General features: G+C 39.1%; 1 non-coding gene across 1 annotated transcript; it reads right to left on the bottom strand.

The window, feature by feature from the left end:
• Positions 1 to 14542: 14542 nt before the first annotated feature.
• On the bottom strand, positions 14543 to 14665 carry LOC120869612. The gene has a single exon (XR_005722582.1). It is a non-coding gene; the product is annotated as a U6atac minor spliceosomal RNA (small nuclear RNA).
• Between the last annotated feature and the right edge of the window lie 832 nt (positions 14666 to 15497).

Genomic DNA, 15497 nt, shown 5'->3' on the forward strand with positions numbered 1-15497 from the left:
CACCCTGTATCTGTAGCAACTGGAATATTGGGTAGATGGTACTTAGTCTAGAGTTCTTGATCTGTCTCAAAACCAGAGCACTGATTCATCCTTCTTGCTCCTCATGGCGCTCTCCATTCCTCCCCACCCCCTGTCTTTCTATATTTTTGCATTAGCTGAGAAATAGGTATATAAAGAGGGCTTCCCAGGTGGTGCAGTGGTAAAAGACTGCACCTGCCAATTCAAGAGATGCAAAAGGCCCAGGTTCAATCTCTGGGTCGGGAAGATCCACCTGGAATAGAAAATGGCAACCTACTCTAGTATTCTTGCCTGGAAAATCCCATGGACAGAGGAGCCTGGCAGGCTACAGGTCATGGGGTCACAAAGAGTTGGACATGACTGAGCACAAAGCACACAGGTATATAAAGCCCTTGGCATAGCCCTTGAGTCCTAATAGTTCCCATGAATATTAGATATTGTCACTATCACTTTTATTTTTATGACTCAGAGGTGATTATCATTCCAGAGAGTGATGGCACAGAATGTAGGGCTCAGGAGAACTGGTGGTAGTAAGTTGCAGGTGTAGACTCCACGTGTCATGTTCCAAAGGCAGAGGGGCAAGATCGGAGAGTGCCAGTAGGAGTGCCGTATTAGGGTTCTCCAGAGAAACAGTACCAGTGCAATGTATATAGAAAGAGATTTTTTCATAAGGAATTGACTCACCCAATTTTGAAGACTGAGAAGTCCCAGGAGCTGAAGTGGGCAAGCTGAAGACTCAGCAGAACGTGGTGTTCAAGTCTAAAGCTGGCAGGTTTGAAGAGCCAGTATTTCACCTTGAGTTCAGAGGCAGAGAAAAAAAGCAGTGCCCCAGCTGGAAGGCAGTCAGGCAAAAGGAGTTCCTTCTCGCTCAGCTTTTTTGCTTTGTTCATGCCTTCAGCTGGTTGGATAAGGCCCATCCACATTGGGGCAGGTAATCCGCTTTATTCAGTCTGCTGTTGTTCAGTCGCTAAATCAGGCCCAATTCTTTGCAGCTCCATAGACTGCAGCATGCCGGGCTTCCCTGTCCTTCACCATCTCCTGGAACTTGCTCAAACTCATGTCCACTGAGTCAGTGATGCCATCCAGAAATCTTGTCCTCTGTCATCCCCTTCTGTTACTCAATCTACTCGCTTACATGTTAATCCTATCCAGAAACACCATCACGGACACACCCAGAATTATGTTTGATCAAATACCTGGGCACCCCTTGGCCCAGTCAAGTTGACACAAAAATTAACCATTATAGGTACCTAGTGAGGATATTAATTTTTCAATGATTCCATAATTTTGAAGTGCAAGGGGTGAGATGTCACAAGTAGATCACAACAATTGAAAAAAGACCCTAAAAACTGGAAAGTGGATAAGTAGAATTTTAACTTGCTCTCAAATGGTAGATTTGAGAAGAGAACTCCATCTTCTCACAAATATACAGAGTGGGACCAGGACAGTCCACACTTCTGTCTGTTGACAAAAAGTGTGAGCGGATCTTATTGAAGAATGAGAAGCAGAAGAAAAATAAGGGTCTATAAAATATGTTATAAAGCTAGAGGAAGAGAATAATCTCCACAAAGTTTTGAAGAATTTCAGGAATCTCTTTGCCTTCCTCCGCAAAGTGCAGGAAAATGCTATCTCAGTGAATGAAAGCAGAATGACAAAAAGGGAAGAAAAAGTCTGAAAGATGACAGGATGAAATAAAAAGGCAAAGTAAGGTTTAAAAAGCAAAGTGAGTAAGAATTAAAAAAAAAAAAACCACCCAAAACCAAAAATAGCACAGGTAAGAGAAAATTGCTTTTCATTTATGAGGAAAACATACTGACTTTTCTGAATTTGCAGGGGCTAAGGAAATACCCAGTGTTTCTTCCTTTAGTAGTTGCTACTATCCAGAATTGCTCTGGTTGTTCTAGTCATCATGTGAAATAAGAAAATTAAATCAATATAAATATCAGAAAGAAGAGGAAAGAGAAGCTCTTAGAGCTATGGAGAAAGTTCAGTAAGTTGGTTAGTTATAAAATAAATATGCAAATTGGTTATTTTTCTGTATACCAATAAATGGTTTGAAAATCTATAATCATAAATCACTATAAAGTATAAAATACCCAAGAATAAGCATAATAAGGGCTTCCCAGGTGGTGCAGTGGAAAATAATCTGCCTGTCAATACAGGAGACTCAAGTTCCATCCCTGGGTTGGGAAGATCCCCTGGAGTAGGAAATGGCAACCCACTCTAGTATACTTGCCTGGAAAATCCCATGGACGGAGGAGCCTGGTGGGCTACAGTCCATGACTGCGCACACATGCACACAAGCCTAGTGAGAAATAGGAATGAAAAAAAGATAAAACTTCACTGAGGGTAATACAGGAAGACAAATAACTGAAGAGAATACTGATGTTCATTAATAGGAAAATGCAGTATTCTATCCTTACGTAAAAAGTGAATTCTTTCCAAATTAATTTATCCATTTAATACTATTTGATTAAAATCTTAATAGGATTTCTTGAGATGACTCATCAAACAAGAATACCCAAGAAACAAATTAGAAAAATATTACTAAATAAAGAGGCTTACTTTACCAGATTATCACTAATGGCAGATAACAAGGTAAACAATGGATTTTCAGCTCTGATCTTGTTCTGCCATCCTGGCTCAGCTTTCTGCCTGCTGGTACACCTGAAATCTATCGGGAACTTGGAAGTCAACACGTCCAAAGCCCCTCCTCCCAAAATAGGTCCCAAATTATCAACTGAATCTAAGTCGTGTGGATTCAGACTGTCCAATACTTCTGTTTCCACTATGACTGTCCTGATCAGGCTCTTACCTCCATATACCTAGGCTTACTGCCGCAGTCCTTGCTCAGATTTCTGACTCTCTTCTCTTCCATGTATGTGGGCTCCATCCAGTATTTCCTCTGCCAACCATGGTGCTACTTGATTAGCTCCTATGATATCACTCAGTTCCATGCCTCAAAACTTTTAGTGAACTTCCCCCTGCCCTGCCCCCACCATTTATCTACTATATAGACTCTCTGCTCTTTAGATTAATTTCATTAAAGGTTCTGGACTTTTCAGTCCTTACCTGTCTTCTCAGCTTTCTCTCTCGTGAACCTTCTTCCTGCCAACTATGGTCCAGTCAACCTGAACTGCTCACTGGGCCCTGAGGATGCATCCTACTTTGCTATTTTTGTGATTGTACTAATTCTAAAATGCCCTTTCTTCCAATTCTGCATGGCCCAGTTCTACCCCTTTTAAATCTCATTTCACTTCTAATTGATTCCCTAGACCTTGGAGTTTTCCTGTATGTCCTTTGGTACCTCGTGTTCTACCTCAAAGCATGATTATTTCTAGAAAAGTTTCAATCTATTCTACCAGAATATAAATTCCCTACAGGACATTACTTATGTATCTGTGTGTGTTCATAACCTCCGTCACAATCCCTGACAATGAGTAAATGATCCTTTTATATGTTGAAGTCATTAATTCATGGACATGCCTACAATTGATCCAAATAATTGAAAGCTTAACAAGTATTTTCCCTGGTGACTCAGATGTTAAAGAATCTGTCTGCAATGTGGGAGACCCAAATTTGATCCCTGGGTTGGGGCAATCCTCTGGAGAAGGCAACAGCAACCCACTCTAGTATTCTTGCCTGGAGAATTCCATGGACTGAGGAGCCGGGCGAGCTACAGTCCATAGGTTCTCCAAGAGTCGGACACGACTGAGTGACTAACACAACAAGAATTTAGTTAAAGGAAACTGAGTGAGATATACTGAGCTGTCCATTCAAGAAACTCTAGAAATAGAACATGAAAACACTAATAGCTTTTGATCATTGTGTGGTTTTCCAGGAATATTTTTATTTTTTATAATATCTGTGCTTCTATATTTTCAACCTTCTCTAATTTTTTCATTTCTTGACTTTTAAGAATGAACAGAAAGAAACCTGATTTTTCTTATTCAGCCATTTCATTCCATTGGTATAAACAAGGAGATAAACAAATATTTATGAAGGTGATTCAACAAAGATTTTACTATGCCTTAGTCTTCACGTCAGGCAATCTTGATACACCCAGGAAAGGTCATTTTAAAAAGGAAAAATAGTTTGTCATCAAAATAGTTTTCTGTAATATTAAAAAACCAGATGAGTGTGACACAGATATTAAAATTTTGTGAAATCATATAATCAATTTTATAAAAGGTATTTTGCCGTTGTTCAGTCGCTCAGTTGTGTCCGACTCTTTGTGACCCCATGGACTGCAGCACACCAGGTTTCCCTGTCCTTCACCATTTCCTAGAGCTTGCTCAAACTCCTGTCCATTGAGTCGATGATGCCATCCAACCATCCTGTCCTCTGTCGTCCCCTTCTCCTCCTGCCTTCAATCTTTCCCAGCATCAGGGTCTTTTCTAATGAGTTGGCTCATAAAAGGCATATGAATTCTATTTAATAGAAATAATTGACCATAGTACTTGAAGTGCTTTGCCTTAATTAAATCCTCAAAATAAGGTGAGTGTTATTCCCATTTTGCAAAACTGAGGAAAGAGTGGTTGACCAAGTTTGCAAAGCCAGAATTCAATTTAGCTAGGATTTGGACCTTGGCCATGTGAGAGAAGAACTTGATGCCTTAACTGCTATTCTATTTTGACTCACCATAAAAGATAATGGAGTACTTTCCTTCTTGTTGCTGCTAAATACAACTGAAAACCTGGACAGTATATAGAAAATAAACATAAGAAGACTACATGACAAGATGTTCTGTGTCAGTAGACATTAGGGAAATGCAAATTAAAACCACAATGAGCTCTTACTACACACTTATCAGAATGGCTACAAAATGATAACACCAAATGCTGGCAAGGGTGTGGAGAAACTTGATCACTCACACATTGCTGGAGGGAATGCCAAGTGGTAGAGTCACCCTGGAAAACACTTTGGCAGTTTCTTAAAGAAAAACCCAAACCATGTAATTAGCATTTGACTCAGCAATTGCACCCATGGGTATTTATCCCAGAGAAATGAAAACTTACATTCATGCAAAAACCTGTACACAAATATTTTTACTGCTGCTTGATTCGTGTAACAGCCTCAAACTGGAAAGAACCCAGATGTCCTTCCTCACATGCATAGTAAGACAGACTGAGAGATGGCCACATTGTGGAGAACTGCTCAGTAATCACGAGGAACAAACTGCTAATACACCGACAACATGGACGAATCACCGGAGAATTATGTTGAGTGAAAAAAGGTGATCCCAATAGGTTACAGACTGTATGATTCCATTTATACAACATTCTTGAAATGACAAAATTATAGAAATGGAGGACACTATAATTGCCAAGAGTTATGAAGAGGTGTGGAGTGGGAGAGATATGTGGATTGTGAAACAAGACAGCCAATTCTTGGTTGCAGAACAGATGATGTTACGGTGATTACCTCAAGACACCACATCCCATTAAGTGATGGTAAAAACATATTATGGAGACCATTTTCCCCTCACCAAGTGACGGTAAAAACATAGAGACTGTTTTCCCCTCACCCACCTACCTACATTAATGCTTCCTGTTCCCACCTGGACCGTGTACCTGTTAAGTCTTTCATACACTTTAAAGCGGTTTCAGTTTTAAAGCTTCAATGTTTCCTTCAAATTTGCATTAATTGGATTTATGTACAGTTCTCCAGGAGACTAAGAAGTAAAGCTTTATGTTCTTATTAAAGTCTTTGAAGTATTAGGGTTTATTTTGTTTCTTAAAATAATAGAATCGAATCTTAGCTTAAAAAATCTTTTCTGTGGAAATAGGAAGAAGGAAAAAAAAAATCCCTTTGGAAAGGATGAATACTCTTTTGTACCCCTCAGAAAATCAAAGCTATTTTGATAAGTTTTAATTGCCGCCTCACCCTACTTGTTTCACTTTAATTTGAAACCAGAAAAACTTCCTGTTGCATTGCCAGATGGCTAGTGATTTCATGGGGACATCGCCCACATGTGCTTTCAAGAAGTCTAAACAGAACAGTTCACATTTCTGGGCAAAATCAGAACTTCTGAAATGCCTTCTGCTCTAGAATAAAAGAGCGCAGAGATGGGAAGCTTTACACACTTTTTGAAGAGTCAAGCTTCTGCAGACTTCTGTGATGTAACCATTCTCTTTTCCTCTACTTGCAACCAGAGCAGTGGGTACCAGTCTTGGCTGTAGGATGCAATCACCTAAGCAGCTTTCAAAAACACTAATGCCTGTGCCCCATCCCCAGAGGGCTGTATTAATAGGTTTCCAGTGTGACCTGAGTCTCAGGAGTTTTTAAATTTTAATTTTTATTTTGTATTGGAGTACAGGTGATTTACAATGTCATATTAGTTTCAGCTGTACAGTAAAGTGGTTCAGTTATACATATACATATATACATTCTCTTTCAGATTCTTTCCCCACATAGGTTATTACAGAATATTGAGTAGAATTCCTTATGCTATACAGTACATCCTTGTTGATTATCAATTTTATATATAGTAGTGTGTATATGTTAATACCAAGCTCCTAACTTATTCCCCCCACCCCCACACTTTCCCTTTGATAACCAGAAGTTTGTTTTTAAAGTCTTTCTATTTTGTAAATAAGTTCATTTTGTATCACCTTTTTCAATTCCACATACAAGTGATATCATATCATATTTATCTGACTTTACTTAGTAGGATAATCTCTAAGTCCATCCATTTTGCTGCAAATAACATTATTTCATTCTTTTTAATGTCTGAGTAATATTCCATCGTATATATGTACCACATCTTCTTTATCCATCCCTCTGTTGATGGACATTTAGATTGTTTCCATGTCTTGGCTATTGTGACTACTGCTGCAGTGATTACCTCAAGACATAGGGGTGCATGTATATTTTTGAATTATGGTTTTCTCAGGGTATATGCCCAGGAGTGGGATTTCTGGATCATATGATAGTTCTATTTTAGTTTTTAAAGGAACCTCCATACTTTATCCATAGTGGCTATACCAATTCACATTCCCACCAACAATGTAGGAGGGTTCAGGAGTTTTTTAGAGCTCCTGGAAATTAGCCTGGATTGAGAAGCACAAATCTTTATGCATTTGATCAAATCCACGTGCTACTTAACTTGCTGTTTTTATCAACTCAGTTCCTAGCCTGATGAAGCTGCAATTTTCAAAATTGGAATTGGAATTCTAAATAAGATTTTACATCAAGGTTCTAAGTTCCCTCTTCAGTAATTAGCTCAATTTTTAAAATTAGTAAATTAGGGCTTCCCTGGTGGCTCAGTCATAAAGAATCAGCCTATCATTGCAGGAAACATGGGTTCAGTCCCTGGTGCAGGAAGATCCCATATGTTGCAAAGCTACTAAGCCTGTGAGCCACAGCTATTGAGCCCAGGAGCTGCAACTACTGAGCCCTCATGCCTCAACTCCTGAGGCTCACAAGCCTTGGAGCCCATGCTCTGTAACAAGAGAAGCCGCCACAGTGAGAAGCCCATGAGGTACAACTAGAGTAGCCCCCACTCTCTGCAACTGGAGAAAAGCCCGCCCGACAATAAGACCTAGTGCAGCCCAAAATAAATAAATTTTAAAAATTAATTAAATCAGTAAATTAGTGACCTTGATCTTGGTAATCATTCTACATCTATGTATATAAAATCATCAGGTTGTACCCTTTAAATACAGCTCTATTCATCAATTATTCCTCTATAAAATAAAATGCTCCTAAATTTTACTAGTAAAACACTTTAGTAAATCAGATTTTGCAGTTTGGGTGTCCTTGAACAAACTGGAGGTCCCTGACTTGTAGCAGGTTGTAATTTGGCTGTAGCACAAATTTGAATGAGACACTTCACAGGCTGGAGAGCTGGGGCATGTACTTTTCCATTCAATTTTGCAATTTTCTTGTTGTTGTGGCTAGGCTCACTGTATGGGATCTTCATGCGCACCTTTGGAAATGGCAGAAGAAATTGTTGGTGAAAGTGAAAAGATCAGTTCACTTTTGGAGTGAAGATATCCATCAAAAACATTCCACTGTTAACCATTTCCATGTTTCTGTAATTCATGTATTCACCTTCCTGCCCCCATGCTCCATCCCTCAACATATGCAATCATATTCTCAATCTCATTTTCAAGAGCCACTTTTGAAAACTATTTATTTGGCTGCTCTGGGTCTTAGTAGTGGCATATGGGATCTAATTCCACGATCAGAGATTTAACCCCCGGCCTCCTGCATTGGGAACACAGAGTCTTAGCCACTGAACTACCAAGGAAGTCCCCTCAAGACCCTAATATTTCTATAGTGTATTTTAGCGAAAGAAGTAGCAAGTATCTCTTCTTTCCCAACTCTACCTCCTTATCACCATTCTGTTTCTCCTATGACTTCACTCTCCTTTCTTTGCCCCTTATTGTACATCCTCCCAACTGAAAATGGAAAAACTCTCTTATGCTGTTTCTGTTAATACCTTGTGAATGTACTGAAGCCTTTTTTATGGCTTGGTATATAGTCAGTTCTCATCACTGTTTCCTGGGAGCCCTATTGGCAGGTACTCTTTTATTTTCAGAGGAGTTTGATAGATACGTATTTTAAGCTTGTTCTGTTTTTCAGGCCCTCAGTGTTTTTACTCTCCTATCAGTTTGCCCTGACAAAGACTGAAGAAAGGCATGTTAAATTTGTCATTTAAAAAATGGAAGTAATGCTTTCTCATAAATAATTTTAGGGGAAAATGGTGATCAAATGGTGATCAAGGTGCTGCTGCTTCTCATTCCCCATTTTCAATTCTATACCTCAAAGACAAATGCTGTTAAGAGTTTCTGATTTTCATTGTGCTGTGGAAATTAAATAGATTGTATTGTATACTATATTATGTCTAAATATATTGTATATGTTGTAGAATGTGTTTCTGACATGTCTTCAGAGCTTATTTTGGGTGTTAGTCACTCGGTTGTATTGTGTCCGACTCTTTGCAATCCCGTGGACTACAGCCCACCAGGCTCCTCTGTCCATGGGGATTCTCCAGGCAAGGACTAGAGTGGGTTGCCATGCCCTCTTCCAGGTAATCTTTCCAACCTAGGGATTGAACCCAGGTCTCTCGCACTGCAGGCAGATTCTTTACCAACTGAGGCACCAAGGAATCCCAAGTATACTGGAGTGGGTAGCCTATCCCTTCTCCAGGAGATCTTCCTGACCCAGGAATTGAACCAGGATCTCCTACATTACAGGCAGATTCCTTATCAGCTGAGCTACAGGGAAACCCAGAGCTTATTTTTAAAGAACTAAAATACTGCAGCTAAACCCTTGCCACCCCTTTTTTTCTGTCCTTCCTTCTTCCCTTCTGAAGTTGATATGTATTATTCTATGATTTTTATACTTTTCATTCAGATGTGTTTATCATAAACAATATATGTTGCACATATGGATACATAGGTATATAGTATTTACTCAAACTGCTCATCTCTTCACAACTTACCTCTTCATTCAACATAATTCTCTTGATATAAATTGATATTTGTTGATATATTCATTTTACATGCTAAATAGACTTGTGTTGCTTACATAAAACTGATTTATCTTTTACCTACTGAAGAACATATTATATCTGATTTTTTAGAAAGGGATACTTTATACTTTCTACTTGGATACAAAAGGGGCAGTTTCTCTGGGGGAGACATATAGAAGTAAATTTTTTTCTAGAATAGAATATGTAGCTATTCAATTTTCCTAGCTATTATATTTTTTAATGTGCTTGGCAAAATGGTTTTCATTTACTCAACACATATTTTATTGGGTGTCTAGTATAAGCCAGGTCTGTTCAAGGCACAAGGATTTAGCCATAAACAAGACACATTTCCCGTACTTCTGAGGTTTACGTTCGAAGCTGGGAAGAGATGCAATAAATAAAAATATAAAACACCAGGTGGCAACTAGTGCTTTGAAAAATTAAAGTCTAAAGGGTGGGGAGAGAGCAGTTGGCTTGGGGTAGGGTGGGTGGATACTATACTATTTTAAGTGGGGGCAGGGGATCAGGGAAGACCTGTCTAGTAAAGTGGGAACAGCAGGTGCAAACAGCAGGTGAGCTGCAGGAGTGTGTGTGTGTGTGTGTGTGTGTGTGTGTTTGAGGAACAGCAAGGGTATGGGTGTGACAGCACTAGAACCAATAGCCAGGAGGTGGATCAAACAGAACCAAGGTAAACCACTGTAAGAATTTGGAGGACTTCCCTGGTGGTCCAGTGGCTAAGACCCTGTGCTCTCAATGCAGGGGGCCTGGGTTCTATCCCTGGTCAGGGAATTAGATCTCATTTTCCACAGCGAAGATCCAGCACAGCCAAATAAATAAAAAAATTTTTTTTAAGTTAGGGCTCTTTTTCCAAGTGAAATGGGAAGTCAGTAGATGGTTTTAAGCAAAGAAGTGACGTGATCTGATTTAGGTCCTAAAAGGGATGACCCTGGCTCCCATGTTGAGAGCAGACCTAAGTTGTGGGCAGAAGCTCCAACACTGTAAATACTGTCATCTTCATTCAGGCGGCAGACGATTGGCTTGGATTTGAGTGAGAACTATGGAGATGAGTAGAAGCTGGGTACGATTTGATGTTAGAGCTGAGATGTGGGGTGTGAGAGAAAGACAATCAAGGTTGCCTCAAAGCTTTTGGTCTCAAGCAACAGGATGATGTTAATATAGGAAAAAGAGATGAAGGCACCTTACACTTGAGACCTCTTTGGAATCTCAAGGTGGAGATAACAGCCCTGACAGCTTTTGCAGACAATCTAGGGGGCGGGGCCTGAGCAACCAGAGTTGCCATTTGCTGGTTTGATGAATTTATATTTCCCACCTGCAGTGTGTAAGAGCTTCTGTTTTCATCAACACTTCAACACTTGATGTTATCAGACTTATTTTTGCCAGTCTGATGGATTTGAAATGGTCTCATTATCATTTTAATTTGCATTATCCCGATTCCAGTGATACTGAGCATCTTTTATGGTTAGTGGCCACGTGTGTTTCCTCTTTTGTGAACTGCCTATTTATCTTTTTGTATTTTATTTATTGGTTTATAGGGGCTTTTTATAAACTCGATATAAATCCTTGGTGGGTTATATATCAGCAACATACATCGTCTGCTAGTTCATGGCTTGTCTTTTCACATTATTTGTGTTATTTAGTCACTCAACACTTCTACATTAAATACCGTAAGAATACTATTTCCATAACTCCCTATAACCATTGAGGAAATTACTACCATTAACATTTTTTTCACCTTTCTTTGTCCTTTCACCTCTCAATTTTTTGTACCCTCATTCTTATTCTAGTATATTATACTGACAGCATTATTACTTTCTGTTTTAGTACTTTTCTTTCAAGATTTACAATGTGTATATGCTATATAATCATGAGAATAATCAGTTGTTTCATTCCTTTTATATTTTCTCCAAGTCCTCTCTTAGTGAATGACACGATTATATCAGAGAACTGTTTTGAGGAAAGGTGACGTATTTCCCAAATCTTTATATAGTTGAGAGTGTCTTTCTGCAGCTTTTTTTTTTTTTTTTTTGACTGTGGTGCTAGCCACGTGGCATGTGGGATATTGCAGATCAAACCCATTCCCCCTGCCTTGGGAATGGGGAGTCTTCACGTCCAGGGGAGCGGGTCCACTTCACTGGACCACCAGGGAAGTTATCTGCTGCTTTTAGATGTGGATGCCTACATGATTGTCATCTTGTCACATTCTTTTTTCTTCAAAACTCTGTTCCTATCAGTTCATACTGAGAAGAGTTCTGCGGTCAGTAATGTTTTTCCTTTGGATCAGAGGTCAGCAAACTTTTTCTGGAAAGACCCAGATAGAAAATATTTTAGGCTTTGAAGGCAATACGGTCTCTTGCAATTAAAGTGCTGAAGCAGCCACAGACAAGTAAACAAATAACCATGGTTGTATTCCCATAAAGCTTTATTTTCTTTCTTTTTTTTTCCCCCAAAAAACAGGCAGCAAACTGGATTAAGTCTCTGGGCTATAATTTATCACCCCCTGCTTTATCCAATTCACTTTTAAGATTCTTTTCTTTTTTAAAATAATCTAAGTTTAACAACTGCCCCCTCCCCACAAGTAGATATTCTCTTTTAATAATTCCTGAAACATGGTAAGTCCTTCTAATCTTTGACATTACAAAAAAAGTTCACATATAGTTTAGGCAAAAGCTAAGCTCCTATACCAAAAAGATCTTAGAAATACAATGGTCCTTATGTATAGAAGTGGCAAGATGGAAGGCTGTGTCTGTTTCTGGTATTAATAGCAATCCAGAAGTAGTCAATTCAGGCCTGCCACATCTCTGGCATCTTCCACGGGTGACTTCCATCTGTGGATCAAAGGAGATGCTGACATTCTCAGTACCTACTGTAAGATTCCCAGATAAAACATAGGTCACCCTGTTTAATTTGAATTGTAGATAAACAACAAATAATTATTTAGTACAAGTATGTCTCATGCAATAATTGAGATATACTGAAAATGTGTTCCTTTACATGAAATTCAAATTGAACTGGGCATTCTTTATTTGTTAAATCTGGGAATCTCTTTTTTTTTTTTCAGCCATCATGAAGAGGACAAGGGGCTAGAAAGGCACAGGGAAACCTTTTAAGGGAAACCTCCACAGTGGCAGACCCTCATTTCTGCCCACCATTCATTGGCTTGAATTTAGTCTTAGGGCCACACCTAGTTAGAAGGAAGGCTGAGAAACTAGGTCTAGCTTACTGACCACGTGGCCAGCCAAAATGCTATTTTTATGAAAGGAGAGAACAGATATAGGAGGGTGTATTACATCTTTTAATATTTTTCTTAGTTCCGTTACTTCTAAACTCTTTGTTAGATGCACTGGTTTCTCCAAATTGGATTTTGGTTATTTGTCCTCCTTATTTTTCATCTCCTATCTAATCATTTTAACCTTTTTGACTTTTTCTTATATATTTAAAGTGTTTTTTAAAAGCCTGTCATTCTTCCCATTATTTTCTGCCAGATATTTCTTCTCATTTTTTTTCCCTGCTGTACCCATGTGAGATCTTCGTTCTCCTAACCAGGAATTCAACCTATGCCCCCTGCTTCCCCTGAAGTATGGAGTCCTAACCACTAGAACATCAGGGAATTCCCCAAATGTTTCTTCTTACTGCTTATAATTCAGTTATTATACACACACAGAGAGAGAGACAGTGGCTGAATTATTTTTGAGTGGATTCAGCCAATAAAGAGCCACAGTAGGAGGTTGGAAGAAGGCAAAAGGGTGGGTTCATAGAACGTGGCACAAGATTGGGCTCTCTCTTAGTTGCAATATCTATTTTTTTTCTTTCTGTGTTGCAATTTTAGAAAATTAAAATGTAATTGAAAAATCTTTGGGGAGAAAAGAGATGCAAGCATGCAGCTATCCTTTTGCTGCTGCTGCTAAGTCACTTCCGTCACGTCCGACTCTGTGCGTCCCCATAGACAGCAGCCCACCAGGCTCCTCTGTCCTTGGGATTTTCCAGGCAAGAGTACTGGAGTGGGTTGCCATTGCCTTCTCCTGCAGCTATCCTACTGAAGCCCAAATGTGAATTGCCCTATATCATCGTGCAAACCTTTCCTATCTGAAAGTAGAATCCTTGGTTAGCTGACCTTGGGATTAGAAGAGAATGCAGGCAGTGATAGGAATAGAGGAGTGGGATCTACAGTGCCAGGGAGTTTTGAAAGATAGTGAGTTTCACTGAGTCAAGGATTGGTGGGGTCTTTAGATGTCTCTCCTCCTTCTGGCCTGAGAAGGTGAACGGGAAGGCTAGGATATTGTTTTCATTCTGAAGAAAAAGATTTGATTGCTCTGGATCAGGCCTACAATATCAAAATCAATTGCTAACACAGTTTCTTAGTTGGAATGGTTGGTATTTAGTTTTTTTTTCCCCAAGATGATGAAGACATATTTCAGTTCTCCAGTTTGACTCTGGATTGCTACCCAGATTGCACAGTATTTTCACAGGATGTTCCAGCTCATATTTAGTTGGGTGGGTGGAAACCTTTAAAAAACTGGTCTCATATTTTTAAGGAAAACTGGAATGCTTATAAATGGAAGTCATGATTCTCAGGGTAAAAGAAAAACGTGGACATTTTAATTCTTTTTCCTCAAAATATAGACATAAACTCTTCATAATGCTGATGAATATAAATACCATACCACTTAATTTTAATTATGGAGGTGCTGAAATAAATATTTGAATCCAAAAGAGAATGTCTGCTGCATGATTATGGTTAAACTATGGGCTTTATAATTAGTGCCAAAGTGCAAGTCCCTGTGAGTTCTTGACATGGTAATGTGGTCAAAAATCAGTTTGGTCACCAGAGGCGGACTCAGGTAAAGAGATAAAATGTGGTACTTCTGGAAATCGAGGCCCACGTCAAGTGTTCTTCTTGTGGGCACCTCACGTAATTTATACTTTCCCTTTTAGGCACATGCACACAGACACGTATATATATCTTCCAGCAACCCAGAGCATTGTTGGATGGCCAGGAATTTCTTTTCTTTCTTTCTTTTTTTTTTAAAACAGTGGTTAGATGCCATGAAGTAGGTGGCAATGCCTTAACCGTATGCGTGTTGTCAGGCCTGAGAGCCTCTTCCATCCTTGTCAAGAGGAGTGCTAACCTCTCCTTTCATACAACACAGGAATTTCTTGAGGTATAAATATTTGTCAATAATAGTCACACAATCATCAGTCCTTTCTTGAATAATTTTGTAGTGAAATGTGCAGAAGCTGTGGTAGGTATTATGGAGTTCTGAAGAAACCAAATGCCCTAGGAATTGGCCCTAGAGAAGTTTACAGTCTAGGTAGAAGAGGGGATAATAATCAGGTTCCTTGGAGAAGGAAATGGCAACCCACTCTGGTATTCTTGCCTGGAAAGCCAGCTATAGTCCATGGGGTTGCAAAGGGTCAGATATGACTTAGTGACTAAACCACCATCAGGTAATAATATAAGATTGTTTATGATCAAGTAACTTCTTACTAGCAACAAATAGACATATAAACCACAAAGAAACATGCAAGCAGAGTACTGGTCCAAAGAAAGCAAAGACCAGGTTAAGTTGAAGGCAGAGAAATTCTTCAAGTATGTCTATTGTGTGTGGCACCTGCTACACACTCTATACTTTGAATAAAACAGCATCAATACCTTACAGATTAGAAATTAATAATTGAAGATAGATAGTGATCTTGCAGACAGAAATAATAAATCATATATTTAGCAGATACAGAGCATTAAATTAGTAAATACACTATTTAAAAGAGGTGATGAAGGAAGGAGAGTCTTAGAAATTATTGTTATTTTTAATTTTTTAATTTTTAAAATTTTTAATTGGAGGCTAATTACTTTACAATATTGTGGTGGTCTCTGCCATACATTCACATGAATCAGCCATGGGTATACATGTGTTCCCCATCCTGACCCTCTCCCACCTCTCTCCCCATCCCATCCCTCAGGGTCATCCCAGTGCACCAG

Source organism: Oryx dammah, unplaced genomic scaffold, assembly GCF_014754425.2.
Source record: "Oryx dammah isolate SB20612 unplaced genomic scaffold, SCBI_Odam_1.1 HiC_scaffold_10, whole genome shotgun sequence".
NCBI classification, from domain to species: domain Eukaryota; kingdom Metazoa; phylum Chordata; class Mammalia; order Artiodactyla; family Bovidae; genus Oryx; species Oryx dammah.